The 18,968-nt window shown below is 42.1% G+C and overlaps 1 long non-coding RNA gene across 1 annotated transcript in view; it reads left to right on the forward strand.

Moving 5' to 3' along the window:
- Window positions 1-158: 158 nt before the first annotated feature.
- LOC125613341 overlaps window positions 159-18,968 on the forward strand; it is a 92,133-nt gene continuing 73,323 nt past the window's right edge. Inside the window, exon 1 of the long non-coding RNA XR_007343873.1 lies at window positions 159-18,968. This exon is cut by the window's right edge and continues 37,688 nt beyond it. This is a non-coding gene — a long non-coding RNA (uncharacterized LOC125613341).

Here is an 18,968-nt window from a genome sequence, read left to right on the forward strand (position 1 = left end):
ATCCCCTGTGTGCCTTGAGAGACGCCGACCACTCTACGAGTCTAGGCTGTACCCCCCACCCCCCTACTTTCCTCAGTTTGCCTACCTAGCTTCCCCTAATTGGACTGCCAAATCTTTAGGGCAGGACCTAAAAATTTTGCATTTGCATTTAGAATAAAAAAAAAAAAACACCGGAGGTAGTTCAGCATGCAGTATGCAGCAGGCAGACTCAAGTGGTCCTGCTCCCTGAAACTGCAGTGTTCATTCCGTGGGAGGAAAGGGTGAGGGACTGGCACAGAAGGCTGCCGGCAGACGCTGCTCTCCCCTTCTCTAGCAAGGCTGTCATCAGCCATCTGAGCTGAGGAGCCTGGAAAAGGGGAGTCAGAGCTGGCCGCCAGGAGAGAAACTAGAGGGGAGGATGCCAAGCATAGAGGCATCACCAGGACCCCAAAGAGCCAAGTTGCAGACTGAATGTTTTTGAACATCAAAGTCAAGCCAGGGCCCCAAAGAAGCCCAGACTTTCTTTGAAGCTGTTTTGTATACAGCCTGCAAGAGTGGGAAATGGCGCCAGTTAAGGCTCAGGGAGGCCTGATGCTGAGTTCCGTTCAACAGCTGCCTAGGGCAGCAACACCTGTAGGGTTATGGAGGAGCACGTGCTAGGGGCCAGGGGTGGGCCTGGGATGAGCCAGACTCAGCCCTGCCTTCAAGAGCCTTCTCATGCCCAGCCAGGAAGAATATAGCAATTCTGTGAATTCCTCTAATATGAGATCCAGCAGGATGAAGCCACAGGGAGGCACAGAGTCCTGAGAGTTAGGAGAAGAAAGAAATCACATACTGTAGGGGTAGCTCAGCTCTGTGGTAGGAAGGTATAGGACACTTGCCTAGCATGCTCAAGGTCCTAGATTCACCACTGAAAAAAAGGAAAACAGAAATCGGGTGGACTCACTGGAAAGAAATGAATAGTTATTGAGAGGTCACTCTCGGGTGGACTCCAAACTAGACAACAGTCACATAAATTATCTCTTTAGGCTGTCAAGAGGCTCTGGGAGGTCAATTTTACACTCTTCTGTAGATTAAGGCTCTGAGAGGTTAACTAACTTGCCCAAACTCAGCTCGTTCCTGCCAGAACTAGGACTGAGTATCCGTGTTTTGATTTCAAGCCCAGTGTACTTTCCACCACACTGAGCGGATTCCTGGGGGAAATCATAAAACGCCTCATGTGTTATTTAATGGCGTGGAAAGACGTTCAAGAGATACAGCTAAGTGGATAAGAAAGGTTATGTGATCCAACTCTTATTACATATACACATTTATTTATTCTAGAAATATTAAGACTAATGTATTTTCTACCCTCGTTCTATCAGGTAACTACCTCTGAGTGTTAAAGCTGGGGGTGTTTTAAATTTCTTTTAACAAATCTATATTTTACAAGTTTTCTACAGGAAACAACACTTAACATATTCATGAATACTAATAGAATTCTGCACTTTAAAAACTCCTTTGGTGGAGTTTTGTCTGAACAACAGTTTCCAAGTATTTTAGAGGTGCCTGAAGTGGGGGAACATCAGGGGATGTCTAGAAATCTCAGCTGAATAAGAGCAAATGTACAGAAGTAGGAAGTGTTATGACTAGTTTTGCATCTGTGTATGCAGGGAAGGAAGATTTAGGTGCCATTATAACAGGAGGACCAAGTAGGAGGGGAGGAATTGGGGGTGACTATGGGTATCAGGGAAGCTGCTATTGCCTTGGAAGGCCCTGAATTCCAGGTTAAAGATTTCATGCTGAGTTCCATAGATTATGAAGGAATTAAATCAGAGGGGGTGGCCCTGGAGATGCTGTATTAAAGGTAACCCCTTTAATGCCCTCAGGAATTAAGTGAGGGTTGTGTGTAAGAGGTCGGGTTTTCAATATGGAAGCATAAGGGAAGTACCTTTTTCCCTGCCTAGAAGGGCCTGGATTGTGGCACACTATCACCACCTGGTGGTCATATAGCCAAATTGTAGGGCTAAAAGGTCCATCATGGCCCTGATTGTAGAGAAATTATTCCAGCAAAGCCAAAAATCCTAGTTGTCAGATTATCTGCATAACTCCAAAGCTCTAAAAGTTTATAAGTATATGGATAAAGAGTCTGAATGTCTCCAAAGTTGGGGACACTGCTTCTTCAAGCAGTTCAGAATTGTTCAAACCCAGCAGATAGAGAAAAAAAACATTATATCTCCAGGCATATACAAATCTCCAGGTCCAGCAGGAGGTTGAGAAGATTCAATAGCTTTGAGCCTTGAATTGAAGGAAAAAAAGCTTTCTTAATAATTCCTAGCAGGTTGACATTTAGAAGACTTAACTGCTGAGCATCAAGCAAGCAGTGATTTTTACAGAAGCTCTTGTTTCAGCTGATTCCACGGCCTGATGAGATGTCATTACAAGAACTGTATTTTGGACAGAAGTGTTGGCGTGCCGCTGATTCTGTGATTTTTGTCACCTCATCTGATTTGAGACACCTTTTGGCGACTATGCCTTCTTCTTTATCATACTCTGTTGTAATTCTGGGGATGCCTGGTCTTGAGGTGAGCAGAGCTGGGCTCAGAGATATGTGTGTCAGTGGGGAGGTTGTGGAGACAAGGACAGAGATTGTCATGGAGATGTAAATGAGAGAAAAGAGTCCACTACCATGTTGGCCACAGGCAGGCAGAGTAGCCATGGACAGCACTGCAAACATCTGTTGTGCCCTCTGTGATGGGATGAGCACAACTAGCAGTCCTGGGGGCAGGGTCCTCTTCCTGGCTCTGCCTCTAACTAGCTCTGTGACTTTGGGTAAAATGATCTTTCTGAGGTTACATGATCCTTTGCTGTAAAGCTAGATTTTACATTTGCCCTGTCTTTAATATCACTTGCTGTGATAAAACAAAAACATTGAGTATGAATATAGGACAGTGTAGTAGTTATCAAAGGATGTACAACTTCTTTGGAAAAGTCCAAGTGCTACATTAGGTTTACTTCTTATTCTCTTTCTTTTTGCCTTCTATTCTCCCTCCCATTCCTATTCCTGATCTCTGTCTCCTCCTGGTCTTATCTCTGTTCCTGTCCCTGACACCCTCTCTGGTCAGATTCAGAGGCTGACGTGGGGGATTAGTCTGTCATCCCAAGTGTCTTTCCAGTGCTTGGCATGGAATAGATAGATATTCTGCAGAAACTACTTGGTTTAATAGGTCCTGAATACCATTGGTGTGATTCATGTCTCCTCACCAAGGTTCTTAGTAACCTCTTAACGAAACTGTTCTTCAAAAAATTTCAGGCTTAAGCTGCAGTCTTTATGTTTGCTGTGTTTATCCTGCACATCTCAGGATATCCTCCCTTTGGGATGATGGGTCCACTCTTAAGTGATTCCCTATGCAGAGAAGTATGAGAACTTGTATCTGATGGCAGCCCAGCACGTACCCCAGGAAGGTTTCAGAGCCCAACCTTTAGCTGGAGTCAGGGTTCTGCTTCTTAGGATTGTGTGACCTTGAATAACCATTCATGCTTTACATTATTCATCTTTGAGCTGAAAAATCTATACACCTTGGAGTGGTTGTGGGGATTAAATGAGATGAGTAAAAATGCCTGTTTTAAAGGGTAGATATTAACTTTAGTAGTTTAACAAAGTGTTAGCTGTAAGTTTAACATTTCCACCTGCCCTGGACTATTAAGAATGATTTGCAGATTTTCAGCTTCAGGTTCAAGATGGGATGTTGCATTCCTTCTTTCATCACAGAGTTCCTTTCCCCCAGTTTTGTTCCATGTTGTCTTTCTAACATGATCCACAAAGCCCCAGGGTTCTCCAGGGTGGGGTGTTGGTGGGACCTAGGCCTCTGATCTATTTTACATCTTGGAGTCTGGAATGGGTTTTATTTTCTACAGACAAAAAAAAAAAAAGAATTTTGAAAACTTTGGTCTAGGATGCAGACACTGGATCAAAAATGGGAATTAGATAAAGGAGTAGACTTTGGTAGGATGTAGCAGCTATAATATCACAGAAATGCTGTGGGAATGCAGAGGGGACCTGGATACACACAGCCACTCTTGAACTGTGAAGTCGATGGGTCTGTCATTGCCATAAGAAGGAAACCCAGTGGATGACAGTGGGCATTGCATCCGCAATCAATTTTTCAATTGAAGGTGTGTTCCTAGTTGAAAGCTGGTAGCAAGTTATCTATATCACTCAACACCTGGTGTGGTGTTGACTCGGGAAGATACTTCCTAGTTTAAAGCATCAGGAAAGTAGAAAGAATAAAACTGTCTAGAACCCACAAATGCTGTGTCTTACAGTTATAACTGTTTCTTCTTTGGGGTTGGAGAGGAAGGCCTGGGGAGAAGAACAGGGTGCTTACTCCTTAGTAGGAGCTGCAGCAGGTACAAAGGGACTTCAGGAGCGGGTTGGAGGTACAATGCAAGTTGGGGCAAAGACTTTGAAAAGATTCTCTGCTGAGCCAGGTGCAGTGGTGCACAACTGTAATCCCAGTGATTTGGGAGGCTGAGGCAGGAGAAGTGCTCAAATTTGAGACCAGCCTCAGCATTTAGCAAGAGCCTGCCTCAAAATAAAAATAAAAATGCACAAGGGCTGGGGTTGTAGCTCAGGTAGCTGGGTTGATCTTGTGCTTTTGGGGTTTGGGTGGTTTGGGGTTGCATAAATATTTAAACTGCCAAGCAATTTACTGGGCCCAGCCTCATTGATCTGATTGATTTGGATCAGGTGCCTCTGTCAATTATACGCTATGCGGCCTTGCGCAAATTATTTCATCTCAGCCAAGCCTCAATTTCTCCATGTGAATGATGGGGATAACAGCCTCTTTGGGAGAAAGAAATGACAGGTAAAGAGTTTGGTGTGGTCCTTTGTGTGTAAGTTCTCAGCATCCCTGGGTTCAATCCCTGTATTAAAAAAAAAAAAGTATATTCTCAGCTGCTCATAAACAACATGGCATTCTATTTTTTTAGTTATTGATAGACCTTTATTTATTTATATGTGGTGCTAAGTACAAACCCAGAGCGTCCCAAGCAGATGCGCTACCTCTAAGTCACAGCCCCAGCCCCTCTATTTTTAATTGACATAAAACCATTGCATATATTTATGGGGTACAATGTAATGTTTCAACACATGTATGCAAGGAACAGCCTGATATTCTTTGGTATTCAGGGGCATTTAGAATTTTGTGGTATTCCTGGAAAGTGCTCTGTAATTACTTGGAACAGTTATATGTCATTGTTATACTTCTATATCTCTTAATTTTCCAAACATCAGCCTTTCAGCTTCCAGATTTCATTAGCCTTTAACAGGAACCCTCCATATAATCTGCAGATCTAGTACAGAAAGAAGTGTTAATTTAGGCCTTACTGATTCAGAATGTGTGATAACTGTGTCAGAGATGGAGGAAAATTGTAACTAGTACCGCTGAGGAGGAAAATGCTTGCCAGAGCAGGTTCATACATGCTCGCAGGATCTACCTAACAAGGACAAAAGTGAGTAGGTATTTAAGAGCACACAAAGTGATATCCTAATTGCAACCCCTTCTTGCCTTTTCATTGCAGCAGGACCTCCATTAGTTAGTGGTTGAATTATTTAGGTTTGTATTACTCTGCTTGGTAAAAATAATGACACCTGATTATTCTGGAAAAGCAAGCTTTTTTCTTTTTAAAATTATTCTATCGCTCCACACCCAGTCTCCTCAATTGATTTGAAGTCCCAGGTTCACCACACAGGTATGTGATCAGCTGCACAGCACTTGCTATTGACTTTTAGGTTTGAGGACAGCAGGAAGGCAACAGAAGAAGGAAGGATCTCTAGGGTTCTAATGAAATCTTGCCCTCAAAGTCAGGAAAGCTGCCAGTTACTACATAATTAAGAATACAACCTCTACACGTTTTGATGTGAGACAGGATGTGGAACCCCCTGGGTGGCTGGCTGGCTGCTCCACGGATGTAGACACCTACACTCCCTGGGGGATGAACTCTCCACTAGTATGATCTTGTGCTTTGAGGGTTTGGGTGGTTTGGAGTTGCATAAGTATTTAAACTGCCAAGCAATTTACTGGGCCCAGCCTCAGTGATCTGATTGATTTGGATCACATGCCTCTGTCAATTATATGCTATGCGGCCTTGGGCAAATTATTTCATCTCAGCCAAGCCTCAATTTCTCCATGTAAATGATGGGGATAACAGCCTCTTTGGGAGAAAGAAATGACAGGTAAAGAGTTTGGTGTGGTCCTTTGTGTGTATGTTCTCGGCAAATGTTAAGTCTGTTTGTTAGAGAGCTGAAGGGTGGTTTTGAGATGAGAGGATGGCACCAGATCTCCTATGACATACTCTATGGACACCTTTGCCCCAGAGCAAACCGGCAGCCAGGATTCCTCCTTTTCCAGCTACCAGGACTTTTATGTCCCCTGTGTGTTCAGCTCTCCACATGCCTGGTCTCCAGGTCTACTTTCTTCTCTCAGCAGCTCTCCCTTCCTCCATAGGAAGTACTCATCTGGAGTTATTTTTATTTTATTGTGTATGTGTAGGTTACTGCTGCTCTTTTCATGCTTTGTCTAATTTTTCAGATTTCAGAACCTTCTACATGTCCTGCCCTCCAAGCCCTTTACCTTTCCAGGAGGAATTTCTGTGTTCTCTGTCCCATCAATGATGGTGTCTAGATATCCTTGCCTGGAGCTCCTGGTGTCTACTGAAACACTGATCTGCGTGGTTTCTCCTCTGGGCCCTGGCCCTCTGCCTGTTTAGCTCCTATGTAGCCTTCCATGCTTTGGTGTCCTGATACTAAAGCATGTGGGGTATACAGACATATACACACACAAATAAATGGAGAAATAGGTAATTTGAAAATAATAAGTAGAGTTTTGACAAAACTCCTCTGAAATGGATGGAAAGAAGCCCATGGCCTGTAACTGTGTTGAGTGTGTGTCCACTGCTACCGAAGTCATTGGCATCGACTCTTACTTATAGCCTTATCACCCAACATCTATCAGCTCCTTGTGCCTTGTGAGCTGCTCTGCAGAGTGCAGAGCGACACATGGATGGGAAGACCTGCTCTGACCCTATTAAATGGACCATACATCAATTCTATGTTCTGCCACATTCCCTAGTAATAGTGGTCTTGTTTCCAGATTTATCTTGAAGATTCTAAGTAGCTGGAAACTGTAATAGAAAGCTCAATTATCAATCTGGCTAATGTATCTTATAGATAAGTGAAGCAGGCCTGGATTCTGTATCTGGAGAATTCATTTATGGTCCCAGCTCATTCACTAACCTGAGAAAGGCTCTTCTTCCTCATTTTTTTTTTTTTTAGTAAAAGGAGGCAGCTGCTTTAGGTGAGCCACAGCTAGAATTCTGTTAAGTAAAAAAAAAAAAAAAATCATTTTAAAGTGTCTGTATTACCAGAGAGGCACATGAATTGCGGTCCCCTTGCCCCTTGATGTTACAGTTGGTGGGTCCCATGACTGAGACCACTCCCCGTGAGGCTTAGGACTGTTAGTAACAGAAATGCCCCCACTGGCAGCATCTCTCCTTCATGAACATTCCAGCCCTCATGGCTGGTCTTATGTGACAGGCCTTTTGCCAGAATGAGCTTCTTTAAAAATACAGATTGACTTAGCTGTTTCTTCTGCTGCTGCCTTTAAAATTTTTCAGTTCATGCAAAACGAAAATCAGACATTTGGAACCATTACTACTGTAATGACCTAGGACCAAGGACTGGATCACGTGGTCATGAGGCACATTTTTCTGTGGGATTGAAGATGATCCAGGACACTTTTACATGTGTACATATGACAATAAAAACTACATATTACCCGGCAAAGCGAATTCCCTAAAGCTAATGGAAATCATGTCATTCCTATCCATTAGATATTTTTCAAGGGCATCTTTTAATTTCTTCCTGGTTACAGAAATAAATATATGCTCATTATGGAATAGAAAAACAACAATAAAATATCCTCGAAATGGCTACCTTCAACATCTATGCATGTATATATATATACATTTCTATTTTCGGATATCTGCATTATGCCTTTGGCATCAAACATTGTATTTTATGCATTTCTCATATGATTTGAAATAGTTCAAATCATTATTTTCCATGGCCATATATACAGTCCATAATGGTTGTATCATCATTTATTTAACTGTTGCCATAAAATATCAGTATATTTTTATTTAGATATGAGTTTGATTTCTGAAAATGGCTTTGTGATAGACGGACAAATTGGTCTTTGGACTAACAGATTTGAAGTTCATATTAACTGTGAGAAAAAATTGCCTGTAATTTGCACCTTCCAATTTTCTATTCTACCCACAATCTAAGTTGATGAATGTTTAAAGATTCAAATAATACATAGGACTTATTTTGGAGATACTATTTTTGTAGTTAGATGTGCTCAAACCAGTAGTAGAGATAAGAATCATCAAAGCAATGAAACATTAAGAAAAGGTAGGAAGGGAAGAACACTGATGTTTTTGGAGCACATGCTCTGTGGATGCTCATACGTTATCTCATAAGTTCTCATAACTAGTCCCAGAGGTCAATGTTATTGTCCTGGTTTCACAGAAGACAATGCTGAGCTCAGGGAGGCTCTGCACTTGCCTAGGTTTATGTAGCTAGAAAAATGGCAGAACCAGCATTTGAATCCAGGTCTGTCAAATCTAAAATCCACATTTTTCCTGTATTAAATCATGCTGCCTAAATATGATTAAACTCCAGACTGAGGTTATTGCTACCGGCTTTCCTGCCCAATATCACTGTAAAGCTCTCAAAGAAATTCAGAAAGATAATCTTTAAGGTTGGAATTTTCTGTTTCTTGGAACCACTTGGGGGCAGATATAGGATCCACCATCCTTCCAGCCCAGCAGCATCTCTTCTCCTACTCCCTGAACCATAGCAATTCAGCTTTTCCCCCGTTTGTATATTGGGCTTCTGAGTGCTTCACTGGAATGCAATTGATGTCCTGTAGGAACTTGACTCAAAGCAGATCTATACTCACCCCACTGCAAAATGGGCCTGTTAAATTGGTACTTTCTCCCAAAACATCCTTCCCAGATTTCCTGTAGAAATCTTCCTCCATTGAGCCAATTTTGTTGTTTGAGACTTAGAGAAGAAATAAAAAGAATTTTCTTTGTGTTAACTGTGCATTGCAGTGTTTATGTCTCCACTTAGGAAGATAGTTTTCTTCATAACCCCCTACAATTGCCCACTTGGAGGATTTCCTTTCTTTCCTATGATAGGTGTAAAATAGCATGCAATCCTGGCACTGACCTTGTGGCACACTGTGGTTCTCAACACCTATGCAGCTTGATCCCACGTATTCAAGCAATTCCTGAGCTCAGGCCCTCACCACAGACTCAGCGATGTCTTTTTATTCACCTTCTTTTCATGCTTCACATTTACAGAATGCTGTTTTCCAAGGAGTTTTTCTCCATTTATTTAAAATACTCATAAGAATACATTTATTTACTGAATATTAAAGTTCAATAATAAGATTCTACTGTGTGAAAGGAAGTTCAACACTAAACAACAATGGTGTGGGAAAATGTGTAATGTATTGTGAACTTGCAAATTATAAAAAAGTTGTATTTATCACTTCATGGTTGCTTTACATATATACCTTAGGCTACAAACCCAATGAGCTGGTATCTATGAACAGGAAACAGCTCTCCTGGCGTCTGTAATTGGAGGTGCACTTGTGTATTACTGTTTGAGCTAGGTCTTGTCAGTTCTTGGTTAGTGATGCTTGTCAGTAACTCCAGGGCTCACGTGGTTTACTGATGTAAGTTTGCATGACACTTTCACATCCTTTCATTTATTTTCCCACTTTCACATCCTTTCACTGTAGGTATGGGTTGGTGCTCCCACTTTATAGATAAGCCAACTGAGGTCATATCCTCCCCGATCACAGAGAAGAAACTGGATTGAATTGCCTTCTACCTCAGAGTCTGCTGCATAGTATTTGATTTTCAGAATTGGGTAGCATTTATATCTTTTACCATCTGGGTGTCCTTGTCTTCAAGTCCTCACAAGATAAAAATTCTCAGTAAACATACATATTTGTACTTAAACAAATGAATGTTTTGCATTCACAACTGAAAGCTAAACTTCACAAAACACATTTGGTGAAAGCTGATCCCTCTCCATGGACAGCTGCCTACCCTGTTAGAATGTAGGACCTACACCCACTGCCGCTGCACGTGCCAACGCGGTGTGATCGCTCCGAACACGGTTATCACTCTCTGTCAGTACCCCGCCTGAATGTATGAATGCAAGACAGTGTGGTATTTTGGAACATGATGTTAAGTTTCCTGATTGGAAATGTTCTTGAACTAAAATATCCTCCATGACAAGCTTTTTTTGTGTGTGTGGTTAAAAATAAAGATCAGCATCTCTCAGGTTACCCGATCTACTAATTACTTAGACTTCAGATCAGGTATTTGTGGGTGAAATTAGCATGCAATAACCATCGGGTTTTGACCAAGGCTTCTGATGGAAGAAAGGGATCGCTGTAGGTGATAAACTGGTAAGAAAAAAAGCAGCACATTTTCAAGGTTAAATTTGATCTCCTAGGTTAAATGATAGCTTAAAGTCTTAATGATGATCAGCCAGGGAGCTGGGTGAACAGGGGAGGCAAAGCTGCTTCCTTCTCAGGGGAGGGCTGTGTGGAAGGGTGTGGTTTTTCATTCAAAGAGGCTGATGACTGGAACTCCTGATGCAGGTTAAGTGCCCCCTTTCATGGTGTAGGAGGCTCTGCAGGAGCTGGTTATTTTCCAATTAGCAAAAGGGAAGAGGCTGTTCTTGCATCAGAGACTCTGACTTACATTTTTTTATCTATCTAGCTCTATAAATCTCTCTCTCTCTCTCTCTCTCTCTCTCTCTCTCTCTCTCTCTGTATTTATGTTACTCTATGCTTATAGTTTCTGAGATCTAATCCTCAAATGACTGAGGTTGGATCTGAGGAAAGACCCTCCTGCATCTGAACACTTCTCCCCTCGGAGTCCCTTGTCCTTGGTTAAAGGTGTTACCTAAATGTAAATGCAGCGTGGACACTACTTTTTCCTTTCCATCCTCCCCACTCCATCCCTGCCTGTATCCTTCAAATGGCATAGAATATGCTTCAGAATGACTCACCCTCAAAAAGGAACGGGACCTTTTTAATTCTCCAAAGTGCACTGTCTGTCACCCAGTATTGCTTCAGCTGACATGACAATGCCCCCAACAATCTAACTAAGAACGCTTTCCTAGGCTCTTTGGGTCTCAGTGGCCACATTTGCAAACAGGGGAAAGTAGCAGTACCTATGTCAAAAGATTGGATGAGGAGTGCATGTGTGAATATTTGTGAAGAACTTAGAGGAATGGCTGGTTTCTAGTAAGTTGTTAAAAATTGTTCATTCAATAAAGTCAGAGATTGACTGACACCCAGGAGATAATGAACTATGTAGCCATTTAGTCATAATTAGTAGATAAAAACAATGTGCTCTTGGCCAACATTAGCTACCCTAGAGGAGGGATGGAAGGTTAGTGTCTAAAGCATGCTGCAGCTTACCCAACCCCCGCCAACTCTAGGAAGTTGAGAACCCAGGACTTGCAAAAGCATCTGGCTGATCTCCAGTGGAGATGACACTTCAGGGAGGAGGAGACCAACAGGCCTTCTTTAAGCCAAGTCAGATCATCACGTATTTGCCCACTGTCTGGAGGAGTGGAAAACTCCATGCTGTCACTTCAAGCACTCTGGGGATCACATCTGTCAGGGTGAAATTGCTCATCCCACACTCTGGGGACAGGGACTTGGAATCCAAGTCTGACATGTGATCAACACTCCGTTTGGGATAGTGGTCACAGCAAACTCTTCTGGAAGGGAATTTGGTACAATTTTCTGCAAGTCAGTGTGCAGCTGGGCTGGGCTTTGGCACATCTCCTTGTGAATTGAACTGTGGCTTTCCATGCTCTCTAGGGTTTGGGATTTGGCTCCAACCGAAGAACATACACATACCTCAAAGGCCTGATGCTATTGCTATTCAGTTCTGCATATTATGGAATTTTACTGATCTGAGTCTGAGGTATGGGCGATTATCCCAAAGTACTTGGGTTCTTATCCATTCATTCCACAGTGCAAGCATTTGTTTATGCTTTTATTCAACAGTCTAATGACAGCTGACTGTGTGACAGCAAGGTAGGGCTAGTCACTAGACTAGATTATAAAGAGAACCAAAAGCCTTTAAAACATATTCACAAGTGGGAGAGATTTGTGTAAAATCAACCACAAGAAATTTTTCTTTATCTCTTTTGTGAATACCCAGTGCATTTTGTAGCACCTAGCACATGAGGATAGGGGTGTCCCTTAAATCTTGGCTAATGGAGAACAGTGGGGTAAATGGTACAGCAAAGCTGGGGACAAAGTCCGTGAGAACCAAATATATCATGTTTATGAAGCATAAACACGTAATTGTGTCCAGTGATTTGAATTTTGCAATTTGGTTTTATATTCACTGTATTGCTTAGTTTTTACATAAATAACTCCTTGAATTTAATTTCTTATGTCCTTTATAGATGAAACACAGAGGAGCTAACCACCTCCCCAGTATCACACAGCCCACAGTGGTTACCATTCCTGACATAAAACTGTCTCTGGACTGAAATTCATGACATTCCTATGTTTATGCCAAAGGAGCTATTATTGTTTCTCTAGGAAGTGTCAAAACCTTATGTTTCAGATGTTATAATCTTCTCCCATTTGGCTAGAATGCCTGGGTTTGGTCATTTATTTATCTACACACACATACTGAGTTCTACATGCTAGGTGCTAACTTAATTAATTATTCTGTCTAAGATTTACTACTTGTAAGATGTAGGGTTTTCCAGTGTTCTAAAGCTTGGAAAAGGATAAATTGTTCTCTACCTTGACACCATATTGATCACGCTATTGTTTGGGTGATTTAGAAGGAACAGGAGGCTCTGACAATACCCAGGCTCCTCAGCAGGAACATTCCTCTCACCAGTGCCTACACAAGATGAATGGCATTGAGTTGAAGCTGCTCCGTCCATCTTTACAACCTGGAAAAATCCATCTAAAAAGCCAAACCAAATCCTCTGTAGGGCTAGCACTAAGCCGTGGAAGTTTATTCACTGTTTTCACCTCGGATTTAATGTCATCTGTAGAATGTGGTGCTGGAGAAGAAGCCAGTTCCTGAGGGTCTTTATCTTTTTTTCCAAACCTTGGCTGTAGTTCATCTCCCTAACCTAAATGATGGCTTTTATAATGCCATAGCTACCAAAATTTCCCTTCTTCCTAGACCGCCTCTGCCTCCTAGGGTCTCAGGCTTCCTGTTTGCTTTTCACTCCCACAGATTCCTGCTGGGCTGTTCTCTGGCGCCATCTCCTTGGTCCCTGGGGAGGATAATAGAGAGGAGCTGAGAAGATTCTGTGGAGCTGGCTCTTCCTGGGCCATTTTATGACTCATGGACTATAGGGGGTGCTGGCCTCTGGGCGGGAGAACTTGTTTCTTCCTTTCTGCTTAAAAGAAACTACTCAAGGACCCACTGTCTCAGGCAGCCAGCCGCCTTTTCCACAGAAGGTGGGAATGGTATTGGACCATTTGCAAAAGCAACAAAACAAACAAACAACTCTAGAATTATCCTAAAAATGGTAACGGGAACAGATTTCTAAATATTTTATTACATCTCTTCTGATGCCGCCCCCCCCCCCTTGTTTTTTCCTCTGCTTTATACCCTTTAAAAAAAGAAAGAAGTGACAAGGAACTGGCTTCTTCCCCAATCAAGAGTAGGAACAGTCCTTTGGCTTTTGAACAGCTCATGAGATTTTTCTTATGCAAAAGTTTCAGGGAATATCTTCCAAAAAAGTCATGAGTGAGGAGGGTAAATGGTTGCAGCTGGATTAACACCCTGCCTTCTGGGTTCTGGGATCCCGGTGGCATCTTTCTCTGCACAGTTGTCCCTATTTTCTAGAATACAATGTGGAATGCTCACTTGCCCGTTCCTGCTTCTGCTGGGTTAAAACACCAGGGTCTCCCTCTACCTTGAGTGTGGGGAGGAGAAAGTGATGCTCTTGCGAGGTGTCTGAATCCTTGGATCTGGGCCCAGTGATTCACCACATTTGCTGTTTCTAAACACATCATCCGCCTTTGTCAAGTTTCTGCTGTGGTTGGATAATTAATGTTATTGGAGGAAACGAGGAATTTTTTCCCCCTCACAGCTGAAGATGAGACAATTTGTCAAGCATCACACAAGTGTATTTTGCTTAATCTTTCCCATTGGAACAGTCTCTGTTACCCAATAGGCCAAGGATTCTTCCCAAGATCTTCCCATGCCTGAGGCCACAGCTCCCCAAGAGCCAGGATTCATTAAGAGAGGGCAAAGAAGCAAGTCTCCTAGCTGTTACTCTGTAGCTTTCTCTTTTTCTCACTTTTTTTTTCCTTCTCAATTTGGAAACACTTTTCATCCCTTCTCTTGAGTTGGATTTGGCTGGTTTTCAGGTTCGATGTTTGCGTGCCTGGAGAGGATACATTTCCTTCAACTTCGAGAGCCAGGTGAGTGATGGTCTTCGCTGTACATCTCTGAGGTACCCAGACAAATGTTCCTTGCCAGGGCTCACCTCCCTTTCCTAGTGCCAGAATCAGAACCAGCAGCGTTCCCATTTCTCAACAAGTGTTTCTACCATAACCAACAGGGCCAGTGACAGTTCCACTCAGTACACACACCCTCACTGAGGCACAAGCATGACAGTTACTTCAGCTCAGTTCCATTTTCTTTCCCACTCAAAAAAAAAAAAAAAACCTGAATGCAGGGCTGTGAGGGGGAATTTATTATGTGGTAACCTTGAATCTCCTCTAATTTATGAAGTAAAAGCTTAATTGTTTGGAAACTTTAGAACTTGTACTATTCTTAGCCACAAATGGCTCATGACACATCTGGAATGATAGGTCACCTAGAGTCAGTGAGAATGACTGCTTTCCACAGCAGAGATTTTTCCACAGCCCTCTTGCCCAGAAGCTGGGTTGATAATGGAGTCTGTGGCTCATGGTTTCTTAGTGAACGGTATTTTCACCTTGAAAAACAGGTCATCAGAAGACTCATGTATCAGAGAGGCTTAAAGACCAGTAATTGTTTGATGATCTCAGGAAGGCTTAGGATATCCATATTGAAGCAGTTTACCTGTGGGTCTTTCTTGTCTTGCCCTTTCCTTCAGTATATATTTCCATTTCATGAATAGGATATGTTAAGAGGAAAAATGACATTCAAAGATCCAAAGAGGATTTTTGTTGGTGGAGAACAATGCCTTCAAAATTAGCTGTGATCTTTCAGAAGGATGACTTAGGCATCCGAAAAGAAGTAAGTTCATACCTTGGAATTGGGAGATGGAGGAGATATAAAGAAAGGATTTGGTTAGGAGGGTGGCACATAAGCACTTGAGGCCCACATATCATGCAAGGCCACCAGCTTCTTGTCAACAGGCTGGGTGTGCTCACTGCAGGCAAGGTGTCTAAGTGACTAGAAGTAGGTTAGCTTGACAGAGTCTGTGCTTGAGGAGAGATCGATAGATGCCATTGAACATGAGCGATAATGGCTGTGTCCTGCTCTAGCCTGGGCCTCCATGTCATTGTGTGCCCTTGCATAACACTTTGCTCCTGAGGGTTCTTAGTGATTGGAGAGAGCCCATGCATGAAACCTATGATCCAGAATAACAAAGTTGTTACTGATGCATGTAGTTATGGAGAAGAATCGCCGTGGAGTTTTAGAGCCAGAAGAAAATTTAGAGCGTGTCATGCCCAAATCCCCTCATGCAAATCAATTAACAAAAATTATATAGCCAAACATTCAAGTTGATGCCCTGTAATTAGTAACTGGAGTTTGAGGTACTCAACAAGGTAATAAAGCCCATTAACAGCCGTCAGACCCACTGAGTCTCTCTGGCACCGCTAGTGGGTTAGCAGCTGCTCACTGGATGGAGTGGCTGAAAGGAAGGAAATGTTCTCTCTGGGTGTGTTGGGCTCCATCCAGCCTATGCCAGTCACACCCCCATCTCCTTTTCTGTAAAAATTAGCAACCTTTTGCTTACTTGTCTAGAGGCTGGAGGAAGAGCAAAGCATTGAGGTATAAATCTTGGTGCAAGCTTATGAAATGGATTCCTCATGCCATTCCCCCAGGGTAATGGACACAGCATTGAGACCCAGCCTCTTGGGATCCTGTAGTGCGTGCTCTTGGTGCTGGTGGCTCTTTTGATCCTGTCTGCACTCTCATGACTCTTTTTGCTAATGTGAGTCTCTGCTAAGACACCTTTCCTCCCTTAGTCTATCTGGTACCCTCTTATGCTCCAAAGGCCAATTTAGCTGTGACTTCCATTTTTTACCCGAACCTGCAGTACATCAATCACCCCTCTGTCCACAACCATGCTTTGTGGTTGCATCCATTAGTCTGTGAATTGCTTATTTATCTGTAAGTGCTTGGCTCTACTGCTCTTAACATTTTCTCAGTTTAGCCTAGAGCCTGGCTTGAAGTTCTTACCTAATAAATACTTATGAAAGCATAAATAGATGTCCTTAAAAAAGGGCTCCTTTTGTTTTATTTCTACATAAAAAGTAAAATCTGTGAGGGCAGTGATGCCTATTTTGTTTACTAAATGCCCCAGCAGCTAGAATATTACTTAGCATACAGGAGATTTCAATAAATATGTGTTTAATGAATGAATGGATTACAATGGATGAACTTTAAAAAAATTTTAACTCCACAGATGTTAGACTTTTGCTCACAAACATGACAGACTTAGGAGAGAGTGTTAGACCTATGATGATGCCTTTCCTTGTGTGGATTTTGGTGTGTCGTCTTGTCTAGTGCCACTTCCTTCTGTAGCTTCTTATCATGGAGAGTTGTGTGGCCCCTCAGCCATTCCCCACTTTAGGAATTGGGGAATCTGTGAGAGAATGTGAGTCTTAAGCATTGATTTCAGAAAAATGTCCACTTACCATGTGTGTTTATGACATTTACTTTGCTGTCACTGTCTTTCCTGGCTTCTCATTCTCCACCAAGATATCTGGAAAAGGAGGCTGGAGGAGGTGCAGAGTTTGTTTGTTATTTTTAGGTTTTTGGAGAGAAGGTGTTGGGTTTCAGAGGGTGAAATAGCACTGGAATTTTTCCCAAGCTACTCTTGTTGACCACTTGATGGAAAGAGATGAACAGCTCTTTTCCCTGACTCACCTTAAAATGCAGGGGGGGCACTTTTAAGGTGAGACAGACCAGGTGCTGGTTGAGCACACAGACTGGATGTCATGATGCAGAGCCCATGTTTTATTTACTGGTTTCTCCTTGCCCCATTGTAGTGTTTTGCTTATAGTAAGTGTTTAATAAATAACTGAAGTTTAAAGTAAATGTTTGATAAATTTCATCTTCAGAAAGACTGTTAGAGGTCAGAACTTTGAAACTTCCTGTTAACAAAATGAAGAGGACGGTGCCAGAGATGTTATATGCAGCTCAAAGTGTCACAGTTCTCTCGTAGTGATAAACACCAGTGGCAGTGCTTGTCCTGTGGGGTAAACCTCATGGGACATTTGTATTGTAAAGATGCATGACTATGGGATGCTCCAGTAGTTTAGAATCTGGGGGTGGCTTTCAGTACTTTTATTTGCTTATTCAGCTCCACTTGGTACTCAAATGTCATGACTTGATAATGATTAAGGTCCAGATATGTCTTCCCCAAAGTAAAGAATAAAAGAGGAAGGTCCATTCATTCACTCAGCCCGTTTATTGGTCACTCATTAAGCATATGACACTGCACTTGGTTCCTGGTAGAGGAGCACCAGATGAGGAACTTCTAGTTCAGGGTGTAGTCCTGGCACTTTTGCTTAACAGCTTGAAGTTTGGTGTCCTCTCCACATCAGGCTCGGCTGACTTCCCAGAATGCCAGAAGCTCTCAGCTCATGTTCTATTAACTGGTATCATTTGCCTGTAGTGCTGGGTTGTAAATAAATCTAAGGGTACATTGGGTTTAAAGTAAAAGAACATCACCCGTGGTCTGTGGGTGGGGTCTGCTGTGGGAGATGGGTAGGGAGTAGCGTGTATTCCGTTTCACTCCCTTCCCAGGTGAGATAATCCCTGAGGTTCCCACTCTTGGGTTCTGTACTGCTTAAGACCGTTCCTCTTAAGAATGTAAAACCTTCCCAGATAAGGCTTGGTTCTGTTTAATTTCATGTAAAAAAAAAAAATGAAAGCAATTAAGGGCAGCTGAAGCAATGTGATGATCACAAATATCTATTTATTAGTAGAGAAATGACAATTTTACTACAAACACATTTTTCTTTTCAGACCATTGGCCTTAAACAGAACCAAAGAAAGGTATGATTTCCCTGGGTCAAATTAGTCTCCATATACTGCAGTATGGAGTATTGAAAGGAATCCAAATCCACCGGTGGAATTCTGCCTGAGTTACTATTTAGCCTAAATGAAAGTTTAGTCATCTATGCCTCATTTCAGTGAAAACCTTGAATCTTTAAATAAGTCACATGAAGTTTAAAAATATAAGCAAGAGCCTTTTTGTATATTTTCGTCTAGGAGACAGATTTAACTCTAATTCGAAATTGTGTTTCATTAGGGATGTTTTCTTTTGACTATGAGTTTAAATTAAGGTTGTTATACATAATCGTGTTAGCATAGGGAGGGCCGAACAAGGTCATAAAATGTGGACCAAATTTATGAGATGGTTTTATTTGTATGTACACAACATCTGTGAGTGTTCATCTATGTGTAAATGATGGCTGCACAATAAGTTTTTTAAAAAATTGTATGCCCCATTTTAGAGAATGACAATCACGGTAGAACTTTACAAGGTCAAAGAGGATCAAACAAATGGGGCCAGTAAGTGCTTTTCATGTGATTTTCCAATAATGAGTTTGTTCTGCTTCTAAGAAATATGGTAAACTATCCTTACCATGTGTGGTTCATTGCTACACAGAACCACAGACTGTTGAGTT

Source organism: Marmota marmota, unplaced genomic scaffold (assembly GCF_001458135.2).
Source record: "Marmota marmota marmota unplaced genomic scaffold, marMar, whole genome shotgun sequence".
Lineage (NCBI taxonomy): Eukaryota > Metazoa > Chordata > Mammalia > Rodentia > Sciuridae > Marmota > Marmota marmota.